Source organism: Anabrus simplex, chromosome 2 (genome assembly GCF_040414725.1).
Source record: "Anabrus simplex isolate iqAnaSimp1 chromosome 2, ASM4041472v1, whole genome shotgun sequence".
In the NCBI taxonomy this organism is placed as follows: domain Eukaryota; kingdom Metazoa; phylum Arthropoda; class Insecta; order Orthoptera; family Tettigoniidae; genus Anabrus; species Anabrus simplex.
In genome coordinates, this window is record NC_090266.1 from 582,845,630 (window position 1) to 582,861,851 (window position 16,222).

Consider the following 16,222-nt stretch of genomic DNA (forward strand, 5'->3'; position numbering starts at 1 on the left):
AAATTATTTATCTGAAATACTGTATTTATATTGCAGAGATTTCAAAATGTCCGTGTTCGTTTCATTTCGATCATACAGTAGATGTAATGAAAACATTACACCTTATTACGTGTAACTTCAATATTTAAAATTCGAGAATGTAGGCAGCTCTCAAGTGGTCAAGAAATTGTATAATGAGATCTCGTTTTGTCGCACTGACCTAATAACCCGACTAATGAACACAATTCACGAGAAAAATAACCGACATACAAAATCTGTACTTTAGATTTCCATACATCGTGCTCTAAAATATAATACATATTTCCTCTGCACATCATCATGGCTTTTTAATACTTATGATTTTACCAATTCACGAATTCAAGGATTTAAATAACTGCTTAGCGATATGTAAATTTGTATGGATATATACAGCATGATTCAGCCGCCCCTTCCATTGTAGTATAATGCAACCCACAATATTGACCCCGTCCTGATAACTTCTGCCCTGCCGGTATGCTCAAATAACACAGCCGGATATCTTCGTATTTACCACCTCACCATGATAGGATGCCGTACTGTTATACTCGTATTAAACACCGGAAGACTTGAGTGTGCCTTCTAGATCATATGAACCTGACACGCCGGCGAAACACTAAATTCATATTGTGACCGCAGTAAACTTAATACTTGTTATAAGCTACCCAATGTGCCGTACAGAACCGTAGTGTAGTTGGTAAAGGCGTGGCGGAGCGGGCTTGCATGTCGGGTGGGATGATCGAGTCCGGGGGAAATATTTTTAATACGTACCGCACGCAATGTGAGTTCAATACCCGTTTTCATACAAATTGTGTGTGAATGAATGTGTTTGTGGCCCTAAGAAGAGCCGATTAGTTGGCAGGCCGGACACATGCACACCGGAAATAATAGGAACACAACTGCTCTGACAACCTTTTATAGCAGCAAATGCTCGTTTTGGTTTATGCAAAATCGGGCCCGGTTTCCAATAGATCGTCTTGGGCGCTGAAGCATTCCATATGGCAGGCATCCCTGATGAGTTGTCGGAGCTAGTGAGGGTTTTCCGACGCTTGAGTTTAAACGATATTCTTCAAATGTCCCCAAAAAGAGAAGTCTAACGGCATTAAATCAGATGATCCGGCAGGCCAATAAACAAGGCTTCCTCGTCCTATCCATTTCCCTGGCAGTTCGTAGTTCAGATGGTTACGAACGGACAAAGTCGAATGTGGTTGAACTCCATCTTGTTGCATCCATATCGTCAAACGATCGCGCAAGGGCACATCCCTCAGCAGCAGTGCGAGTTCCTGACGCAGAAAGTGCAGGTAGCGTAGGCCTGTCCAAAGGCCCTCAAGGAAATAAGGTCCAATCAGGCGATCCCTCAAGATTCCACACCAAACATTCACTCCCCATTGTACATGATGGGCCACATGTCGCACGCAGTGAGGAATGTCCGGACTCCAATAGTGCATGTTGTGGCAATTGACGTTCCCATTATTGTGGAAGGGCGATTCGTCCGAGAACAAGGTATGCGATACGAATGGTGCATCATGGTTCGGTATGCCTAACAGCCACCGACAGAACTCCATTCGATCTTTGAAATCCCGCCCATGGAGCTCTTTGGTTAGCTCGAGATGGTATATGAGAACTTTATGTTCATGCAGTATTCGCCGGACGGACGGCTGGCTGGAGTTCATCTGTATTGCAATCGCCCTTGTACTGACGTGTGGATTATTACGAGCTGCCTCCAGAACGACATCTTCTGTTTTACCCGATCCAATGGGGTCTATCGCGGACTGGTGGCTAGTTGGAAATCACGCCTGTTGTACTTAGGCGTCATTTAACACGGCGGAATATCGTAGCAGCCGGGTGTCGCCTGTCGGGATACCGTTCCTGGCACAGACGTAGTGCCTCGCACGCGTCTTGTCTTGCTTCCCAATAAATGAGGAGCATCTCCACGTATTCCTCTGTGGAAAACATGTGGATTGACAGCGGAGGTTACAGTACATTCAGGTCCTAAACAGCGAAGTATGGGTAGGGCACTGGATGAATAACAGCGACATTCTAATGTTTGAATGTGGTAAACGTGGACATGTGTTTCTGTATTGTGGCCGATTACCTTCGATGTTAGGCCCCTTAAAAGAACAAGCATCATCATCATCATCATCTTGTTTCCGTATTCAAACATCATACCGATGCAAAAATACTTGAACGATGCAGGATTCTAACCGCCACGGGCACATTCCGTCGATTGCTAGGCGAACACCTAACCACATCTAGAAACATGCTGGCAGTATGACGAGAGCAGAGTACATACGCCATCCGGTTCGGGTTTTGTGATATTAATTACTGCTCTCTTACCTAGTTATATGCATTGATTTCCCTCTTCGTTACAGCCAATCACGAGGCACGACACATTTACATAGTTACATGGCAATAGGACGTTGCTACATGATTTCAAGGGGTCATATTTTGCGAACGGATGATATAACATTTCGCTAGGGTTCAGAATCGTGTTCAAACTGTGTTCGCAGAACATTAGTACCATACAGTACGCCTGCAGGGATATAGCACCCCTACAACCATGTGCACGTTAGTTGGGCTGCAGTAAACGATATTGGAAGGGGCTGCTGAATCACACTGTATATATACCTACCATATATATATATATATATATATGGTAGGTAAGGGTTATTCTGCCCGAAGGCAGGTCCGAACCTCCGCAGAGGTGTTCCTGAGCCGGAATTTACGTGCGGTAGGGTGGCCAGTTCCTTTCTGCTCCTCCATTCCCTTACCCCCCACCAACAGCGCGTGGCAACCCATCCAACTCCTGACCACGCCCAATGTTGCTTAACTTCGGAGATCTCACGGGATCCGGTGTTTCAACACGGCTACGGCCGTTGGCATATAGATATAGATATATAGATATATGAGTGTACGTATATGTTAAGCTTGAAGTTAGGATAATAGCATTTTTTATAGTATTTAAACGTGGTTCAGTGTAAGAGGCCGCCTAAGAAATATGCCAAAAGAAAGCCGCCCGGCTCCGGTTGGAGACTAATATTAGGTCCACATGCAGGCATATCGTGGGTTGTTCCATTTTAGAGTTCAGTCTAAGCATCAGACTGAATCACAATTCTTCCCTTAATTGAAAACAACAATAGTATGTTGTATTTGTACCCAAGGACGACGTTGCTCTACAGCGCGTAACGAATAGATGGAAGCAAATGTAATATCGATATGTAATGGAGTTCGCTTTTGAATTGTTCAGTTGCTCAATTGGAATTGCCGCACAAACGCAACAATAGTCACCTGGAATACTAATCCAAATTGCGAAACTGCAGAATAACAGGTATTGTTCTGTGCTTACAATTTGATGGTGACATGAATATTAAGAGAGTGCATTGTTCGCCAGCTATAGCAGAGCGGTATCGCTGGGAGATTGTGGTGATGGAAAATGGTATGTGAAACCCTGTATTGACAACAGTTCCCTTGGGTATGCTTTTTCCTGAGAAGGTCTCCTCGCAGTCCTAAGAAATTAATTATATGCAACCTAATTTCAAGGAATCTAGTCGGAGTTTAGATATTTTTTTGGCAAATTTTCTCATACTTCATTAGTCCTAACCGAATGCATTATGGTTACAGTAGTAACAACCATGCTTAATAATAATAATAATAATAATAATAATAATAATAATAATAATAATAATAATAATAATAATAATAATAATAAGGAGAAAAGGATACGTGATAACAATAATAAAAGTAAGATATTAGGATAATCTAACTTAGAGGTATAAAATAGGATCGTGTCATATATATGACTAGCAATTACCCGCGGCTTCGCTCACGTGGATTTCGTAATTTGATTAAATTAGTCGTTCTTCGGCATTGTACCAAGACATTATCTGAAAATCCCTAAAGTATAAAACTCACCCAAAAACTGAGTTACATTTACCCCAGAAATTCTTTTTTAACCCTATTTGTGGTATTACCTTTAGGGCCTAAGACGACCATGCGACATAGAACAGTACCTGTGAGAAACAGTCTTCTCTCAAGTCGAAAAAATAAATACATGTTTCTTTACTTTTAAAGGAGATTCCAAATACCCATTCCCATATCTGTAACATCTTCAGTTTCTGAGATATACATAAGTATCCCCATAAAAAGAATTCAACCCCTTGAACAGACCTTCCCCCACCTGATATAAGTGTATTTTATGAAAACAAAAATACAGGTTTCTTTATTTTTAAAGGAGATTCCAAATACAAATTTTCTCATCTGTAGCATCTTCATTTTTTAAGATATAAGTATCCTCATAAAAGACAACTAGGAAATTCCAAATACCAGTTTTCAAATCTGGAATATGTTACGTGTCTGAGATAATTTGCAGATATAGTCTTTTTTTAAAATTCACTCGGTTTTTCACTCCTGTTCACCCCTCTTCTTCGGATTATTCAAAAACGCAAAAATAAGCTTTTGTTTATTATCAAAGGAGATTCCAAATTTCAGTTTTCATGTCTGTAACACCTTCAGTTTCATTCTCGTCATAAAAGTTGTTCAACCAGCTTTTCCCCTTTTTTCACCCCTATTAAGGGGATTTTTCGAAAACAAAACATACGTGTTTCTTTGTTTTTAAAGGAGATTCCAAATACCAATTTTTACGTCTGTAAAATTTTAAGTTTATGAGATATAAATATTCTCATTTTAAAATGTTGCCCCCCTGTCACCCCCTTACCGACGGAATATCTAAAAATCCTCTCTTAGCGAGCACCTACATGTTAATATAAATGTATCCCCAAAATTTCATTTCTTTATGTCCAGCAGTTTTGGCTCAGCGATGATGAGTCAGTCAGTCAGTCAGTCAGGACAAGTTATTTTATATATATATATAGATTTATTTAATAATATTAAATTAGTTACCATATAAATGGTAGTAATGCTAAAACCATAATTTTATGCATTGATGAGCAATTGAATCAGATGTAGCTGGGGTTATGCCAAAATGACGCTATATTCACCCCGGTTAATGTAATAGTACATCGTAACTCATGACTGTGATGTCATCAGACCTCATATCGGCTGTGCGAGTGATGGATGAGACATGAGATCTCAACACATTTGATGGTGGCCAAACTGTCTCCTTCAGACGTATGTGACGTCCAAATCGCCACCGTGTCAAAGGGCACCGTGGGTATGTGCATTGAGGAGAAAGCACCGCCTCCTATCAAGTACAAGGTGTTGACTTCAGGGTTCACCGTCGGTTAGCTCGGATGTTAAAAGCGGACAGACGGGTCACAGTGCAACAGATCATCCGCGACTTCGGTGCTCGATCACGGCGAGGTATGAGCAGCTGTATCATCCACAACAATTCATTCCATTGGAGTACAGAAGCTACCTTCACACTAGGGAATCTCTCCTCGCCGCACGTCATAAGGCACTAAGATTGACATTGACAAAGGAACATCGCCACTGAACTTACGAAGCATGGTGGAATATCACCTGCAGAGATGTGTCGAGGTACCAGTTGATACAAGCCGATGGCAGGATATAAGTGCGCCGGCAAGCGCAAGAAGCAAAGGGTGCAATTGAGGCTGGTGAAGGTAGTATCGTCGTGGGGAGGATTTTAACGTGGCCCCTGGCACATCTGCCAATGTCCAGTGGTGTACGCTATGTACATTTTTTCGACAAATGTTCGTGTATTATGGGAGGCTGTGAAGCGGTCGTGGATCAAGCTGGTTTCGCGACACGTCCAGAGTTTTGTCCAGCCCATGTCACCCCGTATCACTGTCACCATCATGGTGAAAAGTGGTCCTAGGATCTAAGTGGTCCTAGGCGCTACCAATCAGGTATCTGAAATTGAATTGCTCATCAGTGCAGAAGAAATAATGTAATTAAGAAAATAAAAATCTAAGTAAAATATACGAATTTCAAGAGGATGCTGAAATATAGCTTTCAACACACAGATGATGGGAGGAAAAACTAAAAAGAGGAAGAATGTGATCCATCACACTAAGAGGGACACAATGAAATGATTGTACACATTATTATGAACCCCACCAAAAATAAGTTCAGTACTCTATCGGTACACAGTCGTGGTTTTCATGTTTTCCAACAGAATCACCAACATCGTCGTCGTTGTCATCGTCATCATCACCACCACCAACAACAACAACAACGACGGCGACGACGACGACGACAACAATATTTTTTATTCTCCATAATGCTATGCCATATCTTCAGTTAGGTCTGCTTGTTTTAGTTATGAAGCTATTACGAGTAGTGAAATTTAATAAAATGAATGTTGAAAAAATATTAGGCACTTAAGGTATTTTAACAACATTTATGAGTTTTGATTCTCCATCCTTTCTATGATGATTAACTCACCTAATAAATTTAGTGTTATAGAAAATCGTACCGAATCCTATATTGTACACCCTGTTCTGAACATCATGTTCTGATGGCTAACGTACTACTGCAGGCAAAAGAAATCCTTACAACGGAAACTTCGCACTGAGATGGAAGCTAGGCATCAGCTCTCGTTCAAAAATATTATTTTACTCTTCTGATTTAGAAATCGTAATAATTGGAATACTGTGTAGGCGGGATACTGACTGGAGGGTGAGTGGGAACTTAAATGAGACTGTGGAATTGGTATGTGGGAAATTTATTGTTAGATTTTCATATCCTATTGTGTGGGTAGGAGATAGGGATCTACGTTCAGATGGTCTTCATTTGAACTGCAATGGTATAAGTTAAGGGTTTTGTTGAGAATATTTATAGGGAGGTATATTCAGGGAAAAAGTTTGAACTAGGGAGCGATGATGGCAGTATATGAAGCAGGGAGTCAAGTAAGGATGACATAAAATTGTTAGTGTTAAACTGTTGAAATACTGTAAAGAAAGGAATATAAAAATATAGACATACGTTTAGCTAATATTGTAATTGGAATTTTATCATGGCTGAGAAGTGATATTATGAATGTGGAAATTTTCTCATGAAACTGGAGTATTTATCGCAGAGACAGGGTAGTAAAAATTGGACGGAGTGTATTCATACCGGTGAGAGATGAATGGGCAAGCTACGAAAATATTAAGGTTGAGAAAGATGAAATTCTTGGTGTAACTTGATGATTTTGGTGTGTGTGGACCTGGCAAGACTGACGCTAATGCTGAATTACTTGACGAGATAATCAGCTGTGTGAGGAACAACACAGAAAGAAACGTTAGCCTCCCGAGGCTGAGTGGACCCAGTTGCAGCCTTCGTGCCACTTTTCAAATTTCGTGGCGGAGCCGGGAATCGAACCCGGGCTTCCGGGGGTGGCAGCTAATCTCACTAATCACTACACTACAGAGGCGGACTGATCTCATATTACCATAGGTTAATAGGAAGGTGATGCGAACTACAGAAAGCATGACCAGCCAATGGTAAATAAGTTAATACTCAAAGGGCAGCTGAATCAGAAAGTGGCGGAACCAACAAGAGGGAAAAATATTTTAGATGTGTTGTTGGTAAAACCAAATGATTTCTATAGAGAAACTGAAGTGTTGGATTATATAAGTGATCATGCAGATATTATCGTAGTTAAAGAGAAATGTGATAGAAACATACAAAAGTTGAATGCTAGAAAAGCAGCTGGGATTGATAATATTTCTTTGGTTATATTAAAGAAAATGGGTTGGGATACAGGCCATATCTATAATAGTTATTTGATTGCTGTTTGCATGATGGAGCATGCCAAACGAATGGAGAGTTACAATAGTAGCCCCGTTGTACAAGCGAAAGGGTGATAAACATAAAGCGGATAATTAATTACAGGCCGGTCACCTGACAAAATTGTTGTTTGTGAGCTCTGGGAAAGAATTATTTGTGACTATATTACATACGTTTGCGAAATTACTAACTGATTTGATAGAATGCAGTTCGGGTTTAGTGAAGGTCATTCCAGTGAGCCCCAACTTGTATAATTCTAGAAAGGTTTAGGATCTCTTCACATAGTTATGAGCTTATTTATGGATCGTAGTAAAAATATAAATAAGAGGTCGTATCTCAGGTAAGGCCCCAATTGTAGTATGTTTCCAGTGTGTGGGTCCAACATCAGGACTACTTGATACGAGGATTCGAAGAGATCCAAAGGAAAGCAGCACACTGCCAACCACCACATAAACACACACGAGAGAACACATCCTACCATGTGGGTTTGGCTTCAGGAAAGGCACCCGGACGCAAAACTGGGCCCAAGTCCTCACCAACTGGTTACCCCAATACAGTTGGAAAAGTGCCAAGAAGGAGGGGAAGAAGAATACATAAAAAGGCAAAAGATCTACGTTGACCGAGCGAGTGGCTGTGCGGCTTGTGTCACGTATCTATCAGCTTACATTCGGAGATTGTGGGATCGAACCCCACAGTCGCAGCCCTGTAGATGGTTTTCCGTGGTTTCCCAATTTCACATCTTAATTAAGGCCACGATCGCTTCCTTCGCACTCTTAGCCCCCTGCTATCCCATCGTCGCCAAAAATCTTATCTGTGTCGGTGCAATGTAAAGCAGATTGTAGAAAAATCTACGTTATTTTGTTTTTATTATATAACGAGCGCAATGGTCGTGCGTTAATACAGCTATACAGCCAAGCTCTGTATACGAGAGACGAGCGGGTTCGAACTCCACCATCGGCTCTCCTGAGAATGCTTTATTGTGATTTCTCATTTTCACTTCCAGGCAAATACTGGGATAGTTCCTAATCATAATCAATAACGGATTCCACACAGCTCCTTACACAATGTCATTCACCATTTCATCTTCAATAGCTCCTCAACTGAGGTTGATATCAGGGATGGCATCCGGACGTAAAACATGCTATATAATTTTATCTCACCTCATCCCTTACCCGGTATTATGTAACTAGTTATAGAAGTACATTTTTACTACTTCTATTACCGTCACAGATAGGCCTTATGGCGATGATGAGAGGGCAAATGACTAGAACGTTGAGGGATGAGGCTGAGGCCTTCATTTGAGGTACAGCCCCAGCATTTACCTGGTGTAAAATGGTAAACCAAAGAAAAGCATCGTAAGGACTGCTACAGTGGGGTTTGTAACCACAATCTCGCAAATGCAAGCTACGTGACCAATCCACGTAGCAAACTCACTCGATGTATTAGTCGTCATGCATTGTTTTCTCGATCATAAAATGTATAAAAACAGAGGACGCAAGTTCTCTAATTGAGACAGCCTATGGAAATCAAGCCCGATCCCTCGACTCCCTTAGAAAATTTGGTTTTACTTTCCATTTGCACGCTGCGAGCGAGGATATTTCTATTTAAATCTTAGACATACGTCTGATCGTGACAAATGCAATCAAGTATAGAGTTCCTGTAGAAAACGTAGGTTAAGTTATTCCACTACGACGTCTGTAAAATTATTACGATGGTAAGGATGATTATTGTTTCCCAAAGGAGGCAACTAGTATGGTTACCAGACCTCGGAGTCTGTTCTACCTATGCGCAGAACAAAATACACTTTTCTTGGTGGCTCTGATTGTTGGCGTCGAATTTAGGATGATACAGATGTGATTATAGAAACAGAATAAGAATACAAAATGAAATCCGTAAGGAAATCAAAGAAGCTAAAAGCCTTTGCTGGCGAAAGATATTAAGGAATAATTGAAGTTATTCAGCCGTCATAAGTGTTTTCCCTGAATGGATTATGTTCATATTGACGTTTTAGAGGCAATACATTTGCTCTCTTCATTTGTATATGGTGGATTGCGCGATAACGCCAACATGCAGTACTTCCTTAATTCGCCACAAAATTGATGAACCTTTATGTATGATAAAGAGGTTAGTTCAGTTTTCGGAAACAGCTCTTCCTTACAAAGGAACATTACACTCAGTTTACTGGGAATGAATTAATATTTCATTAATGTATTGAACTGCACTTCTATGGTTCGCATAGTTTAATCTGCACACCGATGAGGATTATCACTTACGATGCACGGCCCGTCTGAATGCCGGTCCAACTTCACCCATGTGCAGTAATTAGTGGAGCATTAGGGCGTGGAATGTGCCCAGTATCCACAATACTAATAATGGTAGACAAGCGGCTACATCGCTTTGTTGAGTAGCCCAAGACGAGGTGTTGTAGTTTGGTTCGTATTACAACATACGGCACGATTCTGAAGTTCTCGTCTACTGACTGTTCCCAGGAGATTTGAGCCATTACTCTACAACATTTTAGTAAGTCTAACTACATCATTCCTTCCCTTATTCATGACTGGCTTGTAATCTATCGCCTTTAGAGTCACCTAGCTCAGGTTAAAATGGAATGACGATGGTGATGATGATGATGATGGTGATTATGATGGCGTGTGAGTTCCAGAAAAGCCTGGTGCAGGTCTTTTGATATGACGTCCATGGGCATTCTTCGTACTTGTGAGGATGGAGCCCTATCTAGGATGAAACCTAATGCTAAGGATGGCACAAACAACCAGGCTCCGGGCCAATGGAAATAACCAATGAAGGTTCAAATTCCGTGCCAAGAATTGGATCCGGGCCCTCTTCGACCAAAGGTCACCATGCCAACAATTTAGCCATGGAGTCGGGAAATTTAAGATAACAACATGTGATTTATAAAAAAACATTAATTTTATGGATAGTCAGTTTAAAAGTATTAATGTACACATTTGATAGAACTGAAGCATGATATTAATTACATGAAACTAAAATGAGGGACATAGGGGGAGCTGGGCTCAGTTGTTCAGACGGCCGAAGCGCTAGCCTTCATTGCCCGAGCTGGCGGGGTTAATTCCAGTTCAGTCCGGTGGTATTCGATGGTGCTCAAACACGCCAGCCTGGCGTCAGTAGATTTATTGGACTTAAAAATACACTGCCTGACAAAAACATTGAAGCACCCGGAAAGAGGGGAGGAAAGCAAATGTTACTTCACGTGTTGAGAGGCTATGTAATATTTTTTTCAGTGAATACAAAATCGAATCAAATTTACAGAGAACTTGGCAGTACGAGCGCACTTATCAGCATTATGTTGTACCCGTTCTGAACTGCATGCATGCACTGATTTGGTTGAGAAGGGAGCCATAGTGGCGTTGCATTCCCACCTGAGACAAGCGGGCCCACAACTGTTATAACAGGCCTTGATATCGTGGGTACTGGCACAGGGATGGAGTTGACGTCGGAGCTGATCTCCCACTTATTATATCGGGAACATATCAGGGGATCTTGTTGGCAAAGGGAGTACCTCAACCCCACGTAGTCAGTTCATAGAGACACGTGCCATGTGTGAATGAGCATTGTCTTGTAGAAAAATGGCACCGCGATACTGTCACATGAGAAGTATTTTTCTTAGTCATGTGTAGTGGTTTCCCGGTGGTTCTCTAACGTAGTTGAACACATACAAAGTAGCTAATATTTTCAAGAAGCAGGGTTTAAAATTAGCCTTTAGAACAAACAACACACTACAAGGACATATCAGCAAGTGCATTCTAAACAAAAGAGACCCTTTCTCAAAGTCAGGGGTATATGAACTCAAGTGCCAAGAACTGAACTGCCATGCCACATATATAGGTCATACGAAACGCTATTTCCACACAAGAGACAAAGTACATTAAAACGCGATCAGATATGATTTTCATTCAGCCTTCGCGGAACACATATACGACTGTTCACACCATTTCACAGATATCAACACAGATCTAAAAAATTCACATCCGAAATAAAAGTAAATCTTTGAATATAAAGGAAGCAATCGAAATTTACATCGCAAAAAATACTAATGCAACTAACCTAAATGACCATACACACTAGAAACATTCCCCCCCTCTTCGCCCTACTCACGTAATATCTGGATAACACTTACTCATTATATTAGCTTTTATCATAAAAGTAACATTGAATAGTCAGTCTCTATTCCAATTCTCTTCTTTATTCACCTAAAATCGTTAATTTGCATTCAACCATATTACATAAAAGTACATTTTAACAGGAAGTATGTCAATAACCTTCTTTCCCCTCTCCTGTGTTGATAGAAGTTTCCACAGCGCTCCACTCGCTCCGCCCTACTTACCCCTCCCCTCCCCATGGTACAACATACTCGATTTTAACATCCAATAGGAGAGATCCACAAGGCTCCACACGGCCCCTCCCATGCTTCCCCTCCCCTCTCCGCGAGGAAAATGCTTTACCCAAAACTGTCCATGACCACAATCCTGAAATAGTGTTTGGTGACAACGGATTTAGCATCGGCAGTCTAGATAAGTACGTAAGTTCTTCATTATATTAATACTTGTAAATTTATTTTTGCCATTACTGGTTCATGTTATCACTAAACTCTCTATCATGGACGCAACGTAAACAATACTGTACATATATAAGCATGTTTTAAGTGATCTGATAGAATATGAGGATGTTCTTGTAGAACGAAACATGTCATTCTTTGTAAAATAGTGTGTATTTTTACAGGTATGTTTATAGTGTTATAATTGATATTGAAATTGCAGTGTGTTTTACCTACTGAAATTTTTTTTTTACATTTCACTAAGTCGACACTGAAAAATATGGCTTCAATCTTAACAAATCGTGGTAATGGAGCCATGTCTCATCACCAGTCACAAGCCTAGCCATGAAATCGGCTGGATCCTGATCATGGCGTTACAAAAGTTCTCTGCACACGCCCACACGCCTCTGCCTTTCATCTACAAACAAGGGTCTAGGCACCCACGTGGATGACACCATCCCCAACTGTAAGTGGCCGTGCACGATCCGCTGCAGAGTGTTTCGGCTAATTCCCCCGGCTGCCTCCATTTCCGTAAATGTGATGCATTTGCTTCCTTAGATGGCCTGTTCGACTCGGGCAATGTTGGCTGCTGTTGACACTGTCACATACCTTCCACAACTGGTTCCCTTGTCCACCGATGTGCGCCTTGTTTTCAACTTTCCACCCAGTTGTAAACTGTTTTCCGTGACGACGCGTTCTCCACAGACTGCCACCAAGCGCCGATGAATTTCTGCAGTGATCACACCCTTTATCCATAGGAACCAAGTCGTGTAGTGCTGTCCTTTTCGGTTGCTTTCAATGTTGTCTGCTCCTACCCTGACAATGTTGTTATGAAATGGCTATGACGAGTGCATTGGTTGGTACCTTTGAGTGTGCTGCTACCAAACATTGGAACAAGACACTAGTTACACGTCGCCACCTTCAAAAGTGAAATGTGAACCATACCCGCACTTACAAAACATAAAGTGTAAAAGAATATAGTACTCCCCTCGTAGAAATCTCCTCAATATGCCAGCCTCATGACGGTGGACATAATGTGAAGTAAAGGAAATTCTTCTGGAAAATAGTATGGCACTTCGGCGTCTCCGAATGCCAAAACGTAATTACTGGAGTGTAAAACCAATAGCATTAATTAATTGAAACTAGTGGATCTTTTCTCTGGTGTATGCATAACTGTTTGGTCTCTCAGTAGGTTTCTTAACGAAATGGATTACAGGGCGGAAGATGATTTGTACTCTCTGTTACTTCGGTAATCTGTATTAGCGTGTACAAATTTAATTATTTAGGAGAGAATGATGAGATATTCCTCAAGTGAAGAGAAAACGTAACGTTTCAGATATTTCCAGTGCCAATGAAAGATATTGTAGGGAAATCTACCCCTTCTAGAAGGGTTCCAAATAAATCTGCTGAAACAGTTTCCTACAACTAAACGATTTAGAAAAAAAATAGACTGACTTAATTTTCTCAATTCGTACTACATGGATCAGTCTTCAAGTATGATGTGGTGTGAGGGAACTACAAAATGTCCCTAGTTTCTTTCGTAAATTTTAATGTTTTACTAACGCCATTTGTTCTTATATACCCTGTTTCCTAACATCCTACATACGTACTGTACACAGTGCTAACACATCTCAGATTCCATCGAGTAATGTTTCAGCCAATGGCGGATTACGTTTTTACATATTCGGGTAATAATATCAACTTGACGGTGTACGCTATTAAGTATTTCCATGACGGAAATATAAAAATAGATATATATTCGAAATTACGTGCATGAATGACCAAATATGAAAGAATCATGAAGAAAGTAGAACAGGCTTCAGAACATCTCATTTCGACCTGATGTTATATGTATTTACGCCATCAATTGAATTATTGTGGAAGTGGAGACTTATCACTCTATTCATCAATTAGAAAATGGAATATGTTATATCTTTAGAATATGTGGAGGATTCTGAGATATCTGGTAAAGTTAATTGAAGCTTAAATTCTTCGAAACGAGGATGGAATGGATACCAAGACAGGGAACCATATGAATCGAAACAAGATAAATGGGAATTGCAAACTAGTTGTTTGCTGCTGTTCTCACCCTGTAGCTAATTATGGAGTGTATAGTCCCTGGTGCCGTGTCGTTCGACGCAGTGAACACACGTCGGTCAGCGAGGCAGTGGTTATTTGCCACAGTGCAAGTTTTGAGAGCATGATAGTAACAATGTTTTCACGGCTACACTCGACAGTTATGTAAGGAAATAAAAATACTTGGCTGCAGCAGCATACTAAATGAAGACTGATGCTCTACTTAAACAATCCTGGAGCTCACCGTAACCTGAGTCTTGTAAATGAGTCTTAGAATTATAAAAATAATTTGGGGGGTTCAGCCAGTCAACATGTCACGGAATCTCAAACTGATTAGGAAAGTAGCCAGTTTTAAAAATACGTAAAAGTGCATGTTATATATCCCCAACCCCCAGCCTCGAAGGGCCATGGCCTACCACGTGACCGCTTCTCAGCCCGAAGGCCTGCAGATTACGATGAGTGGTGTTGTCTACACGACGAATTCTCTGGGCCGTTATTCTTGATTTTCTGGACCGGTGGCGCCATCTCACTAGCAGATAGCTTCTCAGTTGTAATCTTGTACTGAGCGGACCTCGAACTAGTCCTCACATCCAGTTAAAAATCCCCAACATGGCCGCGAATGGAACCAGGGTCCTTACGGTAAGAGACAGGCAGCTACTCATTCACCGCGGCGCCGGCAATAGCACATAGGCCTACTAGGTATAAGTAGAATATAACATTATCATATTATTTATTCGGGATACTGACCTGAAATTGAAGTGAAAATTATAAAAGGATGTTAGAAAAGTAAATAGCAGGAAATGATAAGAATCTGGAAGATATTTTATTATGTAATATAAAGTACTCACTTACATTAAAAGGGAGGGAGGGGGAGATCCAATTCTCGTGACAATTCATGTGAACAATTTAGTGTCTTATTCTAATTAATATGTAGGCAAACTTTTCATTTTATAAAACTTCGATGTACTTATTTTAAAATTTAACACAAAGTGCCTGTCTGAGTATCCCAGATTGTTTTATAAACTAAAGCTAAGCAACAATGCAAAACGAATGCTTCAAAAAATTAGCTCTACCTGTCAGTAATGTCAGAATCCTTCTTCCATGTTCGGCAACTTAAGGAACTTCAAACCGCTTCCCAGGATTTCTAATATGTTGATTGTTCATATTTTACGTGTAAGGTAGAAAGTTACTGTTCATTTTCCATAAATTGAGTGGCTTTCTATATGTTTAGATGGGTGAAAAAGTCTATCTAATGTAATCGATTAACTGTCAGATTTCTTCTTTTTCTTCTTAATCTGCTTACCCTCCAGGGTTGGTTCTTCCCTAGGACTCAGCGAGGGATCCCACCTCTACCGCCTCATGGGCAGTGTCCTGGAGCGTGAGACATAGGGCCTGAGGATACAAGTGGGGATAATGACCAGTACCTCGCCCAGGCGGCCACACCTGCTATGCTGAAAAAGGGCCTTGGTGGGGGATGGGATAATTTGAAGCGATAGACAAAGAAGAAGGAAGAAAGCGGCCAAGGCCTTAAGTTACGTACCATCCCGGCATTTCCCAGGAGGAGAAGTGGGAAACCACTGAAAACCACTTCCAGCATGGCTGATGTGGGAATCGAACCCACTTCTACTCAGTTGACCTCCCGAGTCTAAGTGGGCCCTGTTCCAGCCCCCGTACCATTTTTAAATTTCTTGGAAGAACCGAGAAACGAACCCGGGCCTCCGGGAGTGGCAGCTAATCACACCACAGAGGTGGTCAACTGTTAGACTTGCTAATTCAATTTTAAAGTTGGTATATGCCGATGAGATTAAGGACCGTATCTACCATCCGCTGGTAAACTTTTTGGCAGCTGCGAGGGAAGTAAACTACTCG